This window comes from Sarcophilus harrisii, chromosome 4 (genome assembly GCF_902635505.1).
Source record: "Sarcophilus harrisii chromosome 4, mSarHar1.11, whole genome shotgun sequence".
In the NCBI taxonomy this organism is placed as follows: Eukaryota; Metazoa; Chordata; class Mammalia; order Dasyuromorphia; family Dasyuridae; genus Sarcophilus; species Sarcophilus harrisii.
This window is the reverse complement of record NC_045429.1, coordinates 25,230,676-25,250,806: the sequence shown is the minus strand read 5'-3', so window position 1 is coordinate 25,250,806 and position 20,131 is coordinate 25,230,676. Positions and strand designations below refer to the sequence as shown.

At 38.4% G+C, this 20,131-nt stretch overlaps 1 protein-coding gene across 2 annotated transcripts in view; it reads right to left on the bottom strand.

Moving 5' to 3' along the window:
* Nucleotides 1-20,131, bottom strand: part of FAF1 (Fas associated factor 1) — a 385,064-nt gene that overhangs the window by 296,222 nt on the left and 68,711 nt on the right. The window lies entirely within an intron of this gene.

Here is a 20,131-nt window from a genome sequence, read left to right as displayed (position 1 = left end):
CTGAGCTCAAAGCTTTCAGCTCTTTCCACCACACAGCTCCTAGCACTTCAAGGGCCATCCCAGGCATCCTGATCTAAATCTTGCCACTGGATCCAGAGGCCTCTGGAGAAGAGAGGAAGGCAGGTGACTCTGCCCAGCCTTCCTTCACTCAAATCCAATTCACTTGCACATCATGGCTTCACCTCTCTGAGGTCATGGTCCTTTTTGAGAAGAAAGGAGAGATAAGAACAACAATCCCAGCACTGCTAACTGACATAGGAGGCACATAATAATGTTCCTTGATTATTGATCCCAACTGTGCTTATAATACCTGGATAATAACAGCTCAAACAAAAGGCTGACAGGGCACTACATGGGGAACAAGAGTCCCTTGGGGGAGAGGCCACAGCTATAAGTGTCACTAGAATGAGAGCTGTATGGCACTAGTGTGATGCAAGACCCTGAATCTGACTTTATCATAAGACTGGAAGCCGGGAGGGAACTGAAAGATTATTTAAATCAACTCCCTCATTTTACAGATGAGAAAAATGGGGTCCCGAGAGAGGAAGGGATTTGCTTATATCACAAACACACAGAACAAAACCCCAAATTTTCTGACTCAGTCTAGGGTTCCTCCCTCTGCCCTGTTGGGGAACAAGTAGGCCAGCCCAGGCTGCAGGCTTGGTGGAAACCAAAGGCTTCAGCCAAACTCGACTTCTTTTCCCTCATTCTTCATTATAATCAACCTGACAAATGGAAGACTTTGTAAAATGTTCATTTTAACATTTGCCAAAGGTGGAACCTTCTACTCTGCTCTTACTATTGAGCCAAAATAGAATAAATAGGGGCTGGCAATGGGGAAGGGGCTGGCCATCGATTGAGGGAAGGAGAGGGAAGAAGAAGAAGACAGTTAATATAAGTCACATAAACAGCGTACACTACAGGAATACTGGTAAACCAGAAAGCTGAAACAGATATCGTCAAGTAAGATTTCCTTCCTACTTCCCAATAACTTTGCACAGCACATCATCCAAGCCCAGGCCTGGACAACTGTGTCCCTTATGTTATCAGCAAGTTCCATTGGGTAGAATCCTTCCCCTCAATCCTTACTTTTTCTAGAGAACAAAAAGAGGCCATCTTCTATTTCTTACTGCTTCTCACATGTCCCATCTCCCTCCTCTGAATCTCTGAAAGGCTGTCATGCATGCCATTCACTTTTGCTTCTTATATATCCTGTTTCTTTCCAGGCTTAGATCAAGTACCACCCTCTACATGAAGCCCTTCCTGATCTAGGATTCTGAATTCTGATCCTTTCCTGTTTTCCCAATCCCAAACCAAGCACTCAGACTTCCCTGCAAAAAAAAAAAAAAAAAAAAAAAAATCTCATTCTATAATTCTAAGATGAAGAGAACAAAGTAAGGTCATGAGAGATAAGGGCCTGGTCTCAGATATTAACAGAACTGGAGAGAAATGATCAGATTCTAGAAAATTTTCAATTATAAAAAAAAGTCAACAGAGCATCATTTTTCTGACATTCAGAAACTTCCAATGAGGAGGAGCCAATCTGTTGCCCAAATGCATTTTAATAGAGATAAGTTAGGATTCTTTATTCCCTGAAAATCATCCCAGATCTGCTTCTGGGTAACCTCTTTCATGTGGTTTGGGAGACAAGCACATCTTTCAAATCCCTCCTTTATAGAAAAGTCTTTTATTATTTTAGAGCTAAAAAAACTGAAGTGGTGAGAAGTGAAGGGACCTGTCCAGAGTCAAAGTGTCAGATACAGGATACAAGTCCAGGTCTCTCTCATTCTGAGTAGAGCACTGTCCACTACACCTGACTGCAATGCCAAAGGCTGTGAGGGGTCCAGAGTGGATAGATGTGTAGAGGACCGAAGATAATGGAGAACTCTGAGAAAAGTATACTTGAAGCAAAGATACTTATAGCAGGGTGTTAACTCAGCCCTATTGATGAGATGATGGTTCTCTAGTTTACATATACTTAGTATGGTGATGTCGTGGTTCTACAGTTGACACATGCTCAGCGTACTGTACTTGTACTTTACAATTGTACTGAAGTATATAAAAGCTGAGAGGACTTGAAATAAGCAGGGGGGGGGAGCAGAGAGGGGGAGGGCACACAGAGAGAGACAGGGAGAGAGGGAGAGAGAGAGAGAGAGAGAGACACTCAGAGACAGAGAAAAACAGACAGACACACAGACTCGAGTGAGAGTATGTTCCAATTCGATCTCAGACACCAGAGAGATCCTCGAGAAAGTAAGCCCGGATATTATATAGATATTACTAATTAGGACAATCAAAGAGGGCTTCATGGAAAACTCTAATAGAATGCGTAATAGTTTTCATCCCTTTGGGATTCTAATCACCAAAGCTCTACTTCCAATACACTTCTACCAGTATGTGATACACAAAGTTGAAATAGAAATTACATAATCTACTTTCCAGGATTCTTGAGAAATCTTCAACAATGTGAAATACATACTTGGGAATGAGATGATCTTCAGCAGGATAATGGTGCTATTTGTTAACAAATGCTGAACCTTTCTTTCACTGGAGAAGGGAAAATAAGAGTACTAATCTAAGTCTTCTAAGATAGAGAATAGTCTGCCACCATCACTGAAATGAGATTCCTTAGAAAATAGATTTATATATATTAGATTTTCAAAGAAAAGTCACTATAATTAGATACCATGGCGTTTAATTCCAGTTCCATCCCTTATTAGCTGTGTGACCTTTAATAAGCTATTTAAATGACATTTGACTATGATAATTCAATTCAAAAAAATACTTATTAAGCTCCTAGTATGTGTCAGGCACTGTGCTAAGCTATACTACTATATTAAAATAGCATCCTAGCTGGTCTCTCCATATTTTTTTCACTCCAATCCATCCTTTATAGAGATACAAAAGTGATTTTCCTAAAGCAAATTCTGATTATGTTCATTCTCCTCAAACTTTACTGGCTTACTACTGCATCTAGGGATCAAAAATGCATTCCTGCATTGGTTTTAAATCTATTCACACCTAATGCTGACACATTTTTTCAAAATCATTCATTATACATTTTTCCCCTTCTCATACTTGACAACAATGCTTCTCTAACTATGCTATAGAGAACCACAAAACACCCCAAATTTGGTCTATTTTTTAATGAATCTTATGCTATTTGATAATAAGCATTATAAATAATGATGTTATGGCTAACAGATATGTTTTATGTGATTTCATATGCATACTTGATATCACAGAGGAGGCAGAGCCAAGATGGCATAGTAAAGGCAGGGACTCACTGGAGCTCTCCCCCCAAAGCCCTCCAAGTAACTTTAAATAATGACTTTAAACACATTTTAGAGACAGAGTAGAATAATTTTCCTGCTCCTGACGGTTTGGAAGGTCTGCAGGAGGGATCTGTTGCATGAGGAAGGTTGTCAGGATAGGATGTTGCACTAGGATGTTCAGGGAGTGCCAGCAAACCAGGAGCAAACTTTAGGAGCCAGCAAAGCAACAGTGGGGGCAGCAGCAGAAGCAACAATCTTAGAGATCTTAGCTCACAAGTGGGGGGTGGGGGGGGGGGGAGGAAAGGGCTGGTCAGAGGGGGATTACAGGAGCCTCTTGCTGGCACTGGCCAGACTCTCTTGCTTTGGCCACAGTCAGATCTGGATAAGTACTGGCTCACAGTACAGACCCCCTGGAAGGACCTCTGAAAAGAGCTGCATAAATCGTTGAAGCTCAGAACATTGCACCTTTCACCCTGGAAATAGAACTCTAATAAAGAGTTAAAGGCTGAGTAATAGGCTGGGGAAAATAAGCAAACAACAGAAAAAGATTTTGACCATAGAAAATCACTATGGTGACAAGGAAGACCAAAAGTAAATAACAAAGTCAAAGCTCTTTTATCCAAACAAAGCCCTAGCCACCCCCCTCCCCCAAAAATGATCTCAGGCCATGGAAGAACTTAAAATCAAATTAGTAAAAACTGGGAAGAGAAATGATGCAAAAGGAAATACAAAAAGCAAGTGAGGAAAAGAATGTTTTAAAAAGCAAAATTGGTCAAATGGGAAAGAAAAGACACAAAAGTTCACTTGTAAAGGGCTGAAACTCTTGAGTTGATGCACTGAGGTTGGACAACTGAGCACTCAAAGCTAATTACTGATTGGATAATACTCTATTAGCATATGCTTGGAAAATAGCCCTTCCCACTATTCTGTGCTGGCTAGATAACTGGTATATATAGAGGACTGTAAGAGGGACTAGGCGGTGGACTAAGACTATCCAGGGTCACTTCTGGGTGGGAGATGAAGAAGGAAGGTCATAGAGATCCTGCGTCCAACTAATTCACTTCTACCCCTAAAGACCAAGAATAAAGACCAAGGACTTTTGCTTATCCTGACTCCAGCTGATTTTAAGGTATCCAGGATGCTAACTCGATCTTCACATTCACTGAGGAAAATAATTCCTTAAAAATTAGAATTGTACAAGTGAAAGGTAATGATTTTAGGAGAAATCAAGAAATAATTTTTAAAAATCAAGAGGATGAAAAAATGGAAAACAAATAGAAAAAATAAATGTTAAAATGTTTTATATGTAATTGGAAAATAATGAAATAAATAAAAATATATTTAAAATATCAATAGTGTTATTGTTAGAAGATTTTATTATAAGATTTCTGACCAAAGTTTATTTAACTTGCAGTAGATAAGTCTGAGAAGCAAGGAAACACCTCAGGGTCAAACTGCTCTTTTCTGCTACTCCTTGGACACTGTACTCTGTGTAAATCTCCCCATATATCAGGCCCATATATGAAATGTTCTCCCTTCCTCCCTCCCTTTCAGAGAAATCCATACCTCCTTTAAGAATCAGTATATACACAACCGTCCAAACAAGTAGGGTCAGGAACAGTGGAGTCTAGATCCTACCCTCACACACAAACCTCTGCACAGTCATTTACTAAGTCACTGTACCTCTGGGTTTCAGTTTCTTGCCCTCCAAAATTAGGCATATGAGAAATAATAGCATGTACTTTGAAGGTAATGACAAAGATTACATGAATTAACCAAGCAAAGTATTTTGTAAAACTTGAAGCTATATTAAAACTTGGTAGCTATTATTATTATTATCCAGTCCCCATTTTTTTCCTAATTACTTGTATTTAACTGAATTTCTTTTGTATACTTCCAAAGGAGGGTGAAAGCTTGGTTTCCTTCCCCCACAATAGATGAAGTCACAGATAAAGAGCAGATAACAAAGGAAAAGAAGAGTTAATAGATTAGCAAGGCAACTACCCCATGACCCCTTTCTAAATTGTGATATTTTATTTGAAATTAAAGATAATAAAAAATGGACACCATCTACAAAGCTTTAAATAGCTAAAGTTTAGGAGAGTAGTCCCCAGGAATTACCTGAGAGACATGAAGAGTGAGGGAAGGAATGAATTTCTGGTTCCTGATGAATCATATAGCTTTTAAAGCAGCTAACTGACCAGTGGGAGATACTGTATAACATGGAAGGTAAAGAGAGACAGAAGTGCCATCCCTACAGGATTATAGAGATTCAGAGATAGCCATTTGAGGGAAAAGGCAATGTTCAGAAATGGGAACTAGAAGAAAGGATCCAAGAAACAGTTCTGATAATCAATTTAGCGTTTTTAGAAAGAGGTCTCTGGACACCCGGCTAAGCAACTTCCTAGGTATATAGACTTATCTTGGAATGGGGCTATGTGAGTACTGCAGAAGAACAGACATATATCTCTAGTAGTACCAGTAACTGTGAGTTACTTCCTAGGTGTCTAACTCTTTCTATAAATGTTGTATATTTAATGGGAGAGCAAGGTATGCAGAGTATTTAGGAGGACTAGCCCCCTCTGGTGGAGGGTCACTTATCCACCTTCAACCAACTCTTACCAGTGGCTCCAAGAAGCTATAGCATGCGCAGCAGCCGCAACTAAAACCTGCATGGAAAATGGCTAAGCCACACTGGGGTAACCATAGTAGAATTACCTGTAGGGGAATTAGGAGAATAGTACCCCAAGCATGTGAAGATATTCCCCCCGGGTGGAATGGGCCATTTGTTTTAGTGGCTACGAAGGTGGGCTGAAGCAAGCATCATGGACAGCCGGGAGCTTGGTCAAGCAGCAGAGATGCCAAGGTTGCAAGCCGCATCTGGGACCATCCCCGTTATATTCTCTTTTGTCTTGCCACAGGACTCAGATGCCTCTGAGAGAGAGTAAAGCTGACAACTCCAGGTAGCACTGCCTCCCTTGAATCCAACTCATACACCTGAGATGTTAGCCAGGACAGCCCTGGTCCTGGCACAAAGGGCAGGTGTGGAAGAGTGCAACTCAGGTGTGCAAGAAGCACAACCCACACTTCCTGTTTATCCAGTCCCTTCCTAAGAGTTCCTTGAGGCCGCTGTCTGTCTGGTTATAGCAGGCCCGCTGACAAGGACTCAGGGGCAAGAGTGTGGGAAGTGGTCTGTAGAGGGCTGAAACAGTTGAGTTGATGCACTGAGGTCAGTTGGAGCACTACCGATTGGACAATACTCTATGCGCATATGCTTGGGGAATGGCCCTTCCCACTATCCTGTGCTGGTTCGATGATTGGTGTATACAGAGAATCGTAGGAGGGGCTAGGAGGTGGAGTAAGATGAGCCAGGGTCACTTTGGCAATAGACAAGGAAGAAGGCGGTCATGGAGATTCTGCTTTCATCCAATTCAATCAATCTTGGTCTAAAGAACAAGAATAAAGACCAAAGACTTTTGCTTATCCTGACTCCAGCTGATTCTAAGGTAGCCAGGGGGCTAACACAGTCATCACAGTGGTCACCCAATATGGTGGTAACTGGGGGCAGCACAATGTGTCTCTGGACCCAAGGCAGTGCAGGGGCGCTTTTATTTTGTTATCTGACTCTTCAGTGCGCAGTTAGCACACAGAAGGTGCTGAAAAACTGACTTTAATGATTCCATCTTCTTTCTCAACGCTGTGGTCTGGCTCCTGAGTGAGTGGAATCCTAAAGGTCAGACCTGACGGCCTTTTCTCAATTCTCATCCTACTTGATTTCTCTGTGACCTCTGACACTATCACTCTCTTCTAGATCTTTCTCTAGGCTTTGGGGACATTTCTCTTTCCAGATTCTTCAGTATATCTATCTGGTCACTCGTTATATTTCCTCAGCTGAATCTTCCTCCACATCACACTCACTACACAGGATGGCCTCCAGATACTTTTTTCATAAACTCATTTGATCCTATTTTGAGAAAGGGCCCAGACCAATCATCTTTATTACTCGCCAAAGTCGTCCAGGAAGACTTGCCACCATTCCCCACTCTATCTCTTTCCAGTTCTATTATTATGAGTTGTTTTTCCCCATTAGATAGAGGCCATCTTTCTTTTTATTGTTATTTTTATCACCAGAACTTAACGTAATACCTGGAAAATGATAAGAATCCAATAAAGGTTTTTTGAATTGATATACTCAGCAACCCACAAGTAGAAGTTAAAATAGAATTTCTAATTAAAAAAGAAAATTTAATCTTATAGGACCACTGAGATCTGGTGGGATAAAACCCATTACAAGAATAAAGTTCAGGATAAATATAAATATTAATGTATATTTATATATTTATCTAATATGACATGATATATATGTAATATAATAATATTAGTAAAAAATTAGAATATGGTAGGAATAGGAAAAGTATTGGCTACGAATAAGGGATATTTGTGAGGAAATCCAAGAGGTAGAAGACAAGGCAGAGAAGCACTAGGGATGAAATTCAATGGAATGAATAAATGAAGTAATACAAAGTAATTTGGCCTTCTCAGAGATATTTGGTGGGACTTCTAGGAACTCTCTGCATATAGATACAGATATGTGCATATATGTATATGTATTTTATAATAATACTTTTTAGGATAAAAAATATTTAGAAACAAAGTAGATGTTTATTGTTTGGAGAATGGCTAAACCAATTTAAAGGAGGAAAAGATTTATATGAACTGATGAAGAATGAAGTAATCAGTCTAAAAAACAATATAGATAAAAATTAGAGCAATATAATCGTTACAACCACAAACCCCAACCAAAAGTGAATGTTGGAAGGGGGAGGGGGCTGCTTCTAGCTTCACTTCAGTTCTCCTCTCTGGCATGAAACCCCAAACCAAGAGCCCCCCACTCCTGAAAGTGCTGCAGCCAGCAGCGTCCCTGCCCCATGCCTCTGCACTCATTGAGGGCTGGTTTCTCCAGGGCCTGCCCTCAGCAGCCCAGGTGGGCCTGATGTTCCCAACCAGCCAAGGTTTCCTCAGTCTTCCTGGATTCAAACCAGGCTGTCTAAGAAGTGAAAGTGCCTTCACTTGGGTCTGAGGCTCTCTCCACACCCAGAGAGCCCCAGGACTCCCCTCCTGCTCTTTCTGTGGAGCGAGCCTGGAGGTATTGACACTCTACCTCAGCTCAACCTCTTCCACAGATGTTTCTTCTGGTCTTCTCCAGCTGTCCCAGGAAGACTCCTGTTCTGTCCCATCTATGACCGGTCCTCAGATGGCACGGATTTCCCTTCACTGTGAAAGTAACATGTTCTCTATATCTTATCAATATTTTCCTCAAAAATGTGGTGTACAGAATTCAACACAATATTCCATATATGATCTGATTAGGGATGAAGACAGCAGGTCTCTGGCTAAAGCCTAAGATCATAATGCTGACTCATATTGAGCTCTCAACTCATCCAATTCTAGCAAACTATTTTACTTATCTGACTTTATTTCCTTTCATGAACTCCATATTTCAGCCAACTTGGCCCATTTACTGATCCTTAAACTTGGAAACACTGATAGTAAAATTGGCTTCATGAGATTATATTCTGAGATTGGATAGTGGTCTGGATATTCCAAAGATTTCATAATTTCTTGCCTCTGTAGAGCAGCACTGGACAGTTGGCAACCATAGCAAAATATAAATATTTTTCAGACTTCCAATTAAATAATTGTGGGAATTCAACACATGTAATATCTAAATAGGCAACTATTAAGATAATAACCCAGTTTACACTCTCATGCAATTTCAAGAGAGAAAACTCTAAAAACAAGGAATCAAAGTCTTTGGACTAGTATCTACTTAGAATAAGTATGCTTAGATTGCTAATATTTCTACCAGGTCCCTCTAAGCAGCTGTCCAACATCAGTATCATTTCTGACTCACTTTCACAAAGTTGTGAACCTAGATAACTAGAAAGCTTGCTGTTCTGAATCAATAGTATTGGAAGAGGGATAGATTTAGGAGGAAAGAGAATCAAACAGAAAGTATTAGCTGTTTTGGATATTTTAAGTATGTTATTCTTCTCTATGCATACACCCTCCAAGTCCTCATCCCCTCCTTCTTAAACAATAACTTCCTCACTGGTCTCTCCATATGCGTCATCTACATGGCTGCAAAATTAACAGTTCTCAAGAGCAAGTTTCATTGTCACTTCCCTGAACAATAATCTGAAGTAGCTCTCAGATAGCTCCATTATGATAGTGACTCTGGTTCATTTTTCCAAACAAATTATACAACTGCACCTTTCTCTACACATCCTATATTCTAATAACACTGGCCTAGTTCCATCTCTGCCTTATGTGACTTTGGACTCTGCACTCTAGGCCTGAATTACATCCCTTACAACATGAGGGCTTGGCCTACACAGTAACAAAACTTCCTTCTAGCTCCAACATTCAATGTTTTAAGGTCCCTCATAGCTTGAAAATGCTCTGTTCTAGGTCCACTCCAAAACTGGAACCAACCTTAGAACATCTCTGACATTCAGCTTCATACTCTAACATGCCTTTCAGTACTAACATTTTATATTCTATGATAATAATACCAACCAAGAAGTATTTATTTAGCACAAATTATGGCTCCAGCACTCTTCTAAGGACTGGGAATACAAAAACCAAAAAGTAAAAACAAATCCAGAAAACACAAAAATTAGCTTCACAATGTTCTTTACCCATGATAATTCTGTGAAACGGGTAATGGGCATTATTATTCCCTTTTTACATTTAAGAAAGCAGAGCCAAGAGTCAGAATAGTGATTCTATCCCATGTCTCTTGACTCTCTAATGTTTTCACTATACCCCATTTCCTCATATTCTAAGGGTTCTTCCAACTCTGAAATTGTGTGATATTCACTCTTAATTTTCTACAATTCTCAAAAAGCTTCCTTTTTTTTCTCCTCTAAGCTTATTCTGCCAAGCAAATATTGTACAGAGTGATAAGAAGACTATGTGATAACCAGCTGTGATGGACTTGATTCTTTTCAACAAGAATAAGATTTTTAAATATATAAAATATAATGCAAAGGATTCCAAAGGAAACCAAGTTTGTTTGTGGAACCTCTAACTTATAGGGGGGGAAAAGGAAGGTTTTTTGAAAAATTTTTTGAATCAAGGCAATTCCAATTGATTTGTGATGGAAAGAGCCCTCTGCATACCAAGAGAGAACTATGGAGACTAAATGGTGAACAAAGCATAATATTTTCACTTTTTTATTGTTTGTTTGTTTTTTCTTTTTCAAGGTTTTTTTCCTTTTGATCTGATTTTTCTTGCATAGCATAATAAGAGCATAATAAGGAAATATGTTTAGAAGAATTGCACATATATCAGATTGATTGCTATCTTAGGGAAGGGGGAATTTTAAAAACTATCTTTGCCTGTATGTGGAATAAAATACAAAAAAAAAAAAAAAAAAAACAACCTTTATTCTGAGAAGATATCCATCAAATTACTAACAAGGTCTATGACACACACACACAAATTAAGAACCTCTATAACAATCTCTTGAGTTACTCTTCCATTTTTAATTTCATTCTGCCTTTATAAATCTCTATACTGTATATATACTGTAAGAAACTCAAAGATGGAAAAAGTCCAACTTAATGCCAAAATATTCACAAAAGCACTCTGGTAATAAAGAAATATAACAGAAGCCCACCAACTGGGAAAAGCTTTTAAAAAAACAACTATAGTATATAAATGTAATGAGACATTATTGTTCAGTGAGAAATATCAAGTATGAGCAATTAGGAGCAATTTGAGAAGATTTTTATGAAATGATATAGAACAAGGATGGGAAATATCTAGCCCACAAAATCATTTGCTAAGGTAACCACAGGCTATGATGAGCTGAAAAAGCTAGATACAACAAAATCCCAATGCTTGAGTTTTATAAGTTGATAGTTTTATATGATGTTATAAATATCCAAATGACCCTTGGCAGAAAAAAAGTTCTCCACTCCTGAGGAAGGGAGAAATAAGCAGAATCAAAAGAACAATGAACTACAGCAACATAAAGGAAAATATCATTAAAAGATGTCAAATTCTAGAGTGAGGGCAAAACTAATCCTCATCCAGTAAGAGAAATAATGAAATATTCTCCCACAATTCCTGGAAGATAAGAGACTATCGGGAATAAATACCATGGACTTTGTTAGAGTCTTTGTCCTAAGGCAAGAAGAGTCAATCAAGAAATCGTTGAGAGCCAACCTTAAAAGTCTGGAAACCACATGATTAAGTACAGTTTTTTTCTCAGTTCTACCTCTGGCATATATTGGGCTGTCACTTGCAGAAAAGGTGCCTTCTGACTTTGACAAAGGAAATCTCCTGACCTGGGGTTTTCCAGTATAGGAAACATCTATTCCCTAGCCTTATTTGAAAGAAAATAAATTGAAGAAAAAAGAAGAGAGATGATCAGAAGAGTATCCTCAGGATGACAGAAGGAAAAATTTCTCTGTCCCTCCCTCTCTCACTCTCATTGACTCTCTCTTCCTCTCACTGATGCTCTCTCCCTCTCACTGACTCTCTCTCACATTGACACACACACACACACACACACACACTGGCATTCCTGTTACTTAAAGCACCAACTGCCATTCTTTCTGAACTCACTCCTGATTCCATCACATGCTAATGAGCTCTCTACCTATCTCTCACTATGTCTGCTGCCTTTTGTATGTATTTTTTAGATACTTGCATATCTCTCCAATATGAATATAAATTCCTTCAGATCAGGAACTATTTCATTCTTTGTAATACTAGTGCATGTTACAGTTATAGTGACTGGCACATAGTAAGGGCTAACATCAAGGTTTCTTAAACTTTTTCACTCATAATCCCTTCTCACATGAGAATTTTTACAGGAACCTGTCTTGAGTATGAGTCAAGGTGCAAAATGTGCATGCTATGAGCTTAGAACCAAGGCTTCAGTGAAATTGCTCGATGCAACACAAGCAATCACTGCCAGAAACACTTAAGATGCATGTGATTTTGAATTAATTTTTGGTCCTTGTATTCAGAAAACTTTTACTGTTGCCAAATTTTTGTGGGAACCCCCACACCCACATACATTCAGTTACACAATCCCACCTGGAGTTTAAGAACCTTTGACCTAGGAGACTACCAAATCAGTGATTAAAATGGAGAATTCCCCCAGGACAAAAACAACAACAAAATGCCCCCACTTCATTGGAGACCTGCCCAAAATGACAAGGAACTACTAATTATTCTGATTTCTGTTAATCAACAAGTTTCAAATAGTATTATCAGTTGGGCAGTGGACAGAAGGCTGGGCCTGGAATTAGGAAGACCTGAGATGGAATCCAGTCTTAAGACATTTACTAGCTGGGTGACCTCAGACAAGAAAGTCATTTAAGTGCAATTAGCCCAAGTTTTCTCAACTATAAAATGGTGATAATAATAGCACCTACCTCCCCAAGTTGTGGTGAGGACCAAATGAGATAACATTTTTAAAGCAAACTGTCCAGCACATAGTAGGTACTTAACAAATGCTTGTATCCCCTCCTTTCTTAAGATCTAGCCCGTGTCTTCTCTCCAGATTTCTATAAGAACAAGATACTTTATTAACTGAACTGCTAAAAAAGCAATCAATCAATGAAAATTTATTAAGTGCCTACTATATTCTAGACACTATGTTAAGCACTGGCAATACAAATAAAGGGAAACTATATCTACAATATTCACCTTACCTAACAACTTAGTAATCCTGTCCAAAAAGGAATCTGTCATTGTTTCTTTGTTTTGTGCCCCCCTTCCCAGCTTCATTTTGTTTTGTTTTTAAATAAACATTTCTTGTTATCTCATGGAATCACCAGCTTCTATTTGATCTATTCTAATTTTCAGGAAGTTGGTTACTGGGGTAAATTTTTGCACCTGTTGTGACAAATTATTATCTGTTAATTATCTTTCTAATTCTTATGTCTATAACTCTGATTTCTTTTCCCATTTTTTTCTCTAACATTTTTATTTTATTAATAAAATATTTTAAAATTCTTGCTTCATGTTTTCCAAATCTTTTAGTTTAATTTCATGCCCAAGCTGTACTTTTCTTTAAGGGTTTACTTGTGCATGTTCTAGAGTCATTCTCTTTTTCTGCAGTTTTATCTTTGTGAGCATCTTCTTGATCATAACAGATTTTTATGGTGGGGTTCTTTTTTGTTTGCTCATTCTTCCAGCGCACTTCCTGAATTTGAACTTGATGTCAGAGCCAAGCTCTGCACACTTCAGGACACAACCAAGGGCTTGCCACTGTGCCTCAACCTGGAATACCCCCCTCTACCTAGAGATAGGTCTCTTCCCCATTCTGATTCAGAACTGGGTAGCAAGTAAGAAAACTGCCAGCTAGCAACTACTCCTGCCCTGGGCACAAAGGTGCCTGGCTTTGGCACCTTTCTACCTTTGTTCCCAACACCTCTCTGGGCCTGAGTCTTCAGGACGGCACACTCCCAGTTAGACCTAGTCTCCATGATCTGAAGGCTTTGCTTCCTGTTTCTCTGTACCAACCTGGGCTGGAAAAATCTGCTCGTAACTCTTTCTGGGATTTTCTCCATTAGCCTGATGTGTTTGCTGGATCCATTTGAAGGAAGTCAAAAAGAGCTCACTGTACCCCCTTGCTACTTCCCAATCACAGCTCCCCTTCCTAGGACAGTTGAAGATTGAGGGCTTATCTTGTATCATCCTGCAGGACTGCTGTTCCCATTAGTATCTTTGCTGATTCTCTAAGACATTCCAAGTAAATCATCACATCTTCTGCAAACAGGATGAGTTTTATCTCCTTTTTAACTATATGTCTTGAATTTCTCTCCTGATTTATATCTATTTGCTAAGATCTCCAGGGCTGCATCAAACAATTGTGGGGAGAGTGGATATCCACATAAAATAATTGTTATTTCTATCCTATTGTGCCAGCTGAATTTAAGCTTATACTGAATTTTAGCACTCCCTGACAGTATTTTTCATGTGGCCATGCCATATTTTTATTGCCATCCTGTAATCTGTCCCTGCTACCACCTTCTGGATGTATCTTATTGTCTTCCCATCCATTTTAAGTTTAAAGTAAAAGAGCCCTAAGTTAGAATCCCTGCTCTGTTGCTTATGAGTCATTTAACTTCTATCAGCCTCAGTTCCCTCAGTTATAAAGAGTGAGCACTAGACTAGAAAATTTCTAGTCTACTTCAACTAAAAACTGTGGCCCTATGACCTTTTGATTTTGACAAGGAAGTTAGACCTGAAAATCAGCAAATGAGAATAACATATTTTGCAGGGCCAACAGTAAACTCTGGGATTCTCCTGTCTCATCTCCATCTCCTGGCTTCCCGGGCTCTCCTCAGGTTTCAGCTTCTACAAACAGTTTTTTTCCAGTCTTCCTTAATCTCAGTGTCTTCCTGCTAATAATATTTCCCATTGATCTTGTATATGTCTTGTTTGTGCACATTTTTTGCAAATGGTTTCTCCCATGAGACCGAACTTCTCCTGGCAATGGCTTTTTCTTTCTTCAATGCTCAGCACACCACACAGCATATAGTAATCTATTAAGACAGACTTGACTCTGAGATACCACAACACACCTCTCAGATGGCTAGGATAACAGGAAAAGATAATGATGAATGTTAGAGGGGATGTGGGAAAACTGGGACACTGATACATTGTTGATAGAATTGTGAATGCATCCAACCATTCTGGAGAGCAATTTGGAACTGTGCTCAAAAAGTTATCAAACTGTGCATACCATTTGATCCAGCAATGTTACTACTGGGCTTATATCCCAAAGAGATTTTAAAGAAGGGAAAAGAACCTGTGTGTGCAAGAATATTTGTGGCAGCCCTTTTTGTAGTGGCAAGACACTGGAAAATGAGTGGATGATGCCCATCAACTGGAGAATGGCTGGGTAAATTGTGGTATATGAATGTTATGGAATATTATTGTTCTGTAAGAAATGATGATTACAGCAGGATGATTTCAGAGAGGCCTGGAGAGATTTATATAGACTGATGCCGAGTGAAATGAACAGAACCAGGAGATTATACACTTCAACAACAATACTATATGATGATCAATTCTGATGGACATGACTCTCTTCAACAATGAGATGAACCAAATCAGTTCCATTTGTTCAATAATGAAGAGAACAAGCTACATCCAGCGAAAGAACTATGGGAAATGAGTGTGGAATACAGCATAGCATTTCTACTCCTTCTGCTGTTGTTTGCTTGCATTTTTGTTTTCCTTCTCAGGTTATTTTTACCTTATTTCTAAATCCGATTTTTCTTGTGCAGCAAGATAACTGTATAAATATGTATACGTATATTGCATTTAACATATATTTTAACATATTTAACATGTACTGGACTACCTGCCATCTAGGGAAGTGGGTGGGAGGAGAGGAAAAGTTGGAACAGAAAGTTTTCCAAAGGTCAATGCTGAAAAAAATTACCCATGCATATGTCTTGTAAATAAAAAGATATAATAAAAATTTTTTAAATAATGAAAAGAAAGGTTTGATTGGGCAGTAGTTGGCACTAGCCCTGAAGTCAGGAGGACCTGAGGTTAAATCTGCCTCAGACACTTAATACTTCCTAGCTGTGTGACCCTAACTAGGAAAGTCACTTAACCCCAATTGCCTCAGAAAAAAAAAGAAAGAAAAGAAAAGACAGACAAGACAGACAGGAAGAAAGGAAGAAGAAAGGAAGAAAGAAAGAAAAAAAGGCTCGATCACTTGTATAACTCCATTAGGAAAAAAGATCAAGGAGAATAGAACAGAATGTTAGTGATGTAAGAAAATTCAGAAATGTTCTAGTCCAATCTTCTTTAACTCAGAAATTTTCCAGTTGAAGAAACTGACACAGGTAAACTAGTAAAGTTACGATTTGCATGATAATTGTGGAAATATGTATAAAAGAATTGCACATATCTAACATATAGTGCATTACTTGCTGTTTAGGAGAAAGGGTGGGAAGAAGGGAGGGAAAAAATGTGGGACACAATATTTTTCAAGGGTGAATGTTGAAAACCATCTTTGCATAACATTTTGAAAATAAAAGTTATTATTAAAAAAAGAAGTAAAGTTACTTACTAGGTTAAGTGGCATTGACACTTGTTACAGATACTCCTTTTTTTTTTTCTGGGATGGGGAAGGGGTACCATTAATCTCTAAGTCTCAGTTTCTTTATCTTTAAAATGGGAAGAATACTTGTAAGTATTCCCTTCACATGGTTTTATAATCTACCAAACATAAAAATTTTATTATGTATTTTATTAACATAATAAAAACAAGATTTACATAAAACTCAACCAACAATATCCTATCAAAAAAGTGAACAAATGACTCAGTCATGTGGATATTGTATTCTGAAAAAAATTAGAGAAGCTTACAAGCAGCAATTTAAAGTCAGATCACTGACACCAGAAATTATAGAAAAGTTAACATTAAGGATCCTAGATGTATGTGTTGATCACATCTGTATGTGTTGTATAATCTAAACAAGAAAATTAGAGCAACACAGCTTTACAAGTCACCTTTGAAGAAAATTGGCCCCTGCTAAATGCTTAGAAAGACATAACCAAGTGTCCAGAATTACATAACAAAGAAGCTCACTATTCTTCATAAACAACCAAGCGCCATATTACAAATATAAATCCCTTTAAAATATTATTGGGAATTCAACAAATGAACCTGTACTAGAACCATGCCATTATCTTAAAACTGTTGCTCCCAATCATTATAACACTATTTTTAAAATTTAATAATGCAATCTTAATAGATGTCACCATGGCAAAAATTGATGATCTCTAAAAACATGTCACATTTTTCTCCCCCAAAAAATAAGGACTTATGTGTTATAAGAAACAATCAGCAAAATGATTTCAGAAAGGCCTGGATAGACTTACATGAACTGATGTTAAATGAAGTGAGTAGAACCAAAAGAACATTGTATACAGCAATAAGAAGATTATGTGATGATCAGCTCTTATGGGCATGGCTCTTTTCAACAATGAAGTGATTTAGACCAATTCCAATAGATTTGTGATGGAGAGAGCCATTCACATTCAGAGTTCGGGGATAGAGTATGGAGCACAACATAGTATTTTCACTTTTTTGTTTTTTATTTGCTTTTTGTTTTCTTTCCCATTTTTCCCCTTTTTGCTCTGATTTTTCTTATGTAGCATACTAACTATGGAAATATATACAGAAAATTGTATATGCTTAACATATATTGGATTACTTGCTCTCTAGAGAAGGGGGAAAGAGGAGAAGGAAGAAGAAAATTTGGAACACAAGGTTTTGCAAGGGTAAATGTTGAAAACTATCTTTGCATGTATTTTGATAATAAAAATTATCATTTTTTAAAACAATTTTAATAACAAAAATAAGAACCTATATGATAAAGGTTTTAACACTGGAATAAGATGGAGTATATTATTTGCATTATCTCCAAAGATAACTATTTCAAAAATACTTTCAGAGAGGAAGAGGGAAGGGGGAAGAGGCAGTAGGGCAGGAGGAAGGGAAGAAGAGGAGAGGGGAGAAGTGGAGGGAGGGAAGAGAACAGCATGGGGCAAGGCTGCTGGTACTTCTATGTCACTTAAAGGTTATAAGTTACAGAAGAACTGATGATCAGCATTCTTCCAACCTGTCAGAATCATGCTAAAGTAAATGAAAATTTGGGGTTACACTCACTCCCTAAAATTCTACTCTGAATTCTTAATATATAAGAGCAATCCTGGATGTGTAAAGGCTTTGCCCAAAGAGTTCAAACAGATAATTTCTACTAAGCTAAGGCGCTCTGTAAAATCCAGGCAAACAGGCTCTACATATTTCTTGACCTAGGATAATCCCCATTCATAATAAAACATTTGGCCAACGGGTAATGAATGAACTTCTTAGTCACAGTACCTCCTGAAGATCACCTAACTGAATCATGAGTCTATATCAAGCCAGAAATTGAAGTGTAATTGTTAGACTACATAAAAGCATCTGCTACTGCAAGGCTACAGCAGAGATGTCAAACTCAAATAGAAATAGGACCACCAAGCCATCTAAAAGGATCTCTGATGGTCAAAGACTAACTGAGAAAAAGGCATGTGAGCATTTGGATCCAGAGCCTCCATGTACTGAGTACAGTGTAAACCCTTAATAAATGTTCTTTCATTCATAAAGTCTGGAGTAAGGAAGTAACTAAGTAGGGAAGTGACCAAGGCCAAAGAATTAGTAAAGAACAGTTAGTTCTCTTTCAGATTTCTGGGACTGCTTCCCCCTATCGGTTCTCACTCAAGCTTCTAAATTACTTCATTTTTAAAGCTTCCAAGCCCTATTTTAGATTTCTATCTTAAACCTAAATTAAACCAACCCATTCTTCCGGGAATTTGACATTAAAGGCCTAATGGCATTCTCCCTCATAGAGGCAAAAAGCTCCTGATGAAAACAAAGGGCAAGAAAAAATGAGTCACTAGACCTGGCTACTAGGCCAATCAATAAGCACAAGTGCTGATCTAGGGGTACACTTAATGCACAAAGACCTTTCGGTGGTGAGAAATAAGGGGCACATCTGCATTGGTTAACCTGATACTGGGTGACCATGCATTTCTTGGTAACCATACAAAGAAAACAGAATGAAATCAATTCATTTCTGTAGTAACTTCTTACCATTCTTCCTATTATTTTTGTAAACAAGAAAGAAAGAAAAAACATCCTGCTCTGTACCCAGGAGACATATGTAGCTTACATTAGTTTATAATATTGACACCCACACTAACCAAACATTCCACCTATGGCAGGCAGGCCACACAGTCAAGTTCACACACTCCCCCAGAGCCCCAATATACAGTACTTTGTTATACAAGAAAGTCTGGATGCCCAGATTTCAGCATTAGTTCATATTTACAAAAACAGCTATTTCTTGGAGTGGTTCTTTGGATAGGAAGAGTTTTTAAAGGCTTTAACAAACAACATACAAGAATGAACTGTGCTCCAAAAGCCCACAGGGATCATTGGGTCAAATCCTATTGTTTCACAGTTGAGGAAACTGAGACCCAGAGAGGGAAAGAACTCCAGAGGGGTGGAGCTGAGACTAGAACTCAGGTTCGCAAGGCCACCCAGAGTTGCTGCCACTGCACCATACTCTCCACTAATGCTGATTTAAATCAAGGTTTGACAAAGAAAGAGCTAAGTGCACATGACTTGAAATTTAATACTCCAAGTTACTTCTTGGAAGACATGAGGAAACATAGAGGCCCTCCCAAGTCAGACATAAGTAAAGAGCCCAGTCTGATCAGGGACAAGAATACTGGCCCTGGAGTCAGAGAGAGGGAAGGAGTGACCTGCTGCTTGGTAGGATTTTTGGCAAGTTTTCTCTTACATTTGTACGGGCAGCAGAGGAAAACTGGAATACTCACTACTGGACAGGCCCTTCCATCAGCTAATTCCTTATGTCCACAAAACAACTTATTTCAGAAAAAGATAGAAAGAGAAGAAAAAAAAAGTAAGAGAACCATGACTTACCCTGTTGTTTAAAAAAAAAAAAAAGTTAATAGGGATAGGGACAATCAGTCAGGCACACAGCATTAAGTGCCTACTATGTGCCAGGCACTGGAGACAGGGATAGGTATCAGACACAGGATTTCAATGGTAAAGCAAAATACTTGATGAGAACACTTCCTGTGCCGATGAAGGAAAAAAAAAAGTATTTATATGGCTGCTACTATGTGCCAAGCAGCATACTAAAAGCTTTACACATATTATTTTATTAGATCCTCACAATGAACCCTACAGATAGTTTTACATATGAGGAAACAGAAGCAAAAAGAGATTAGGT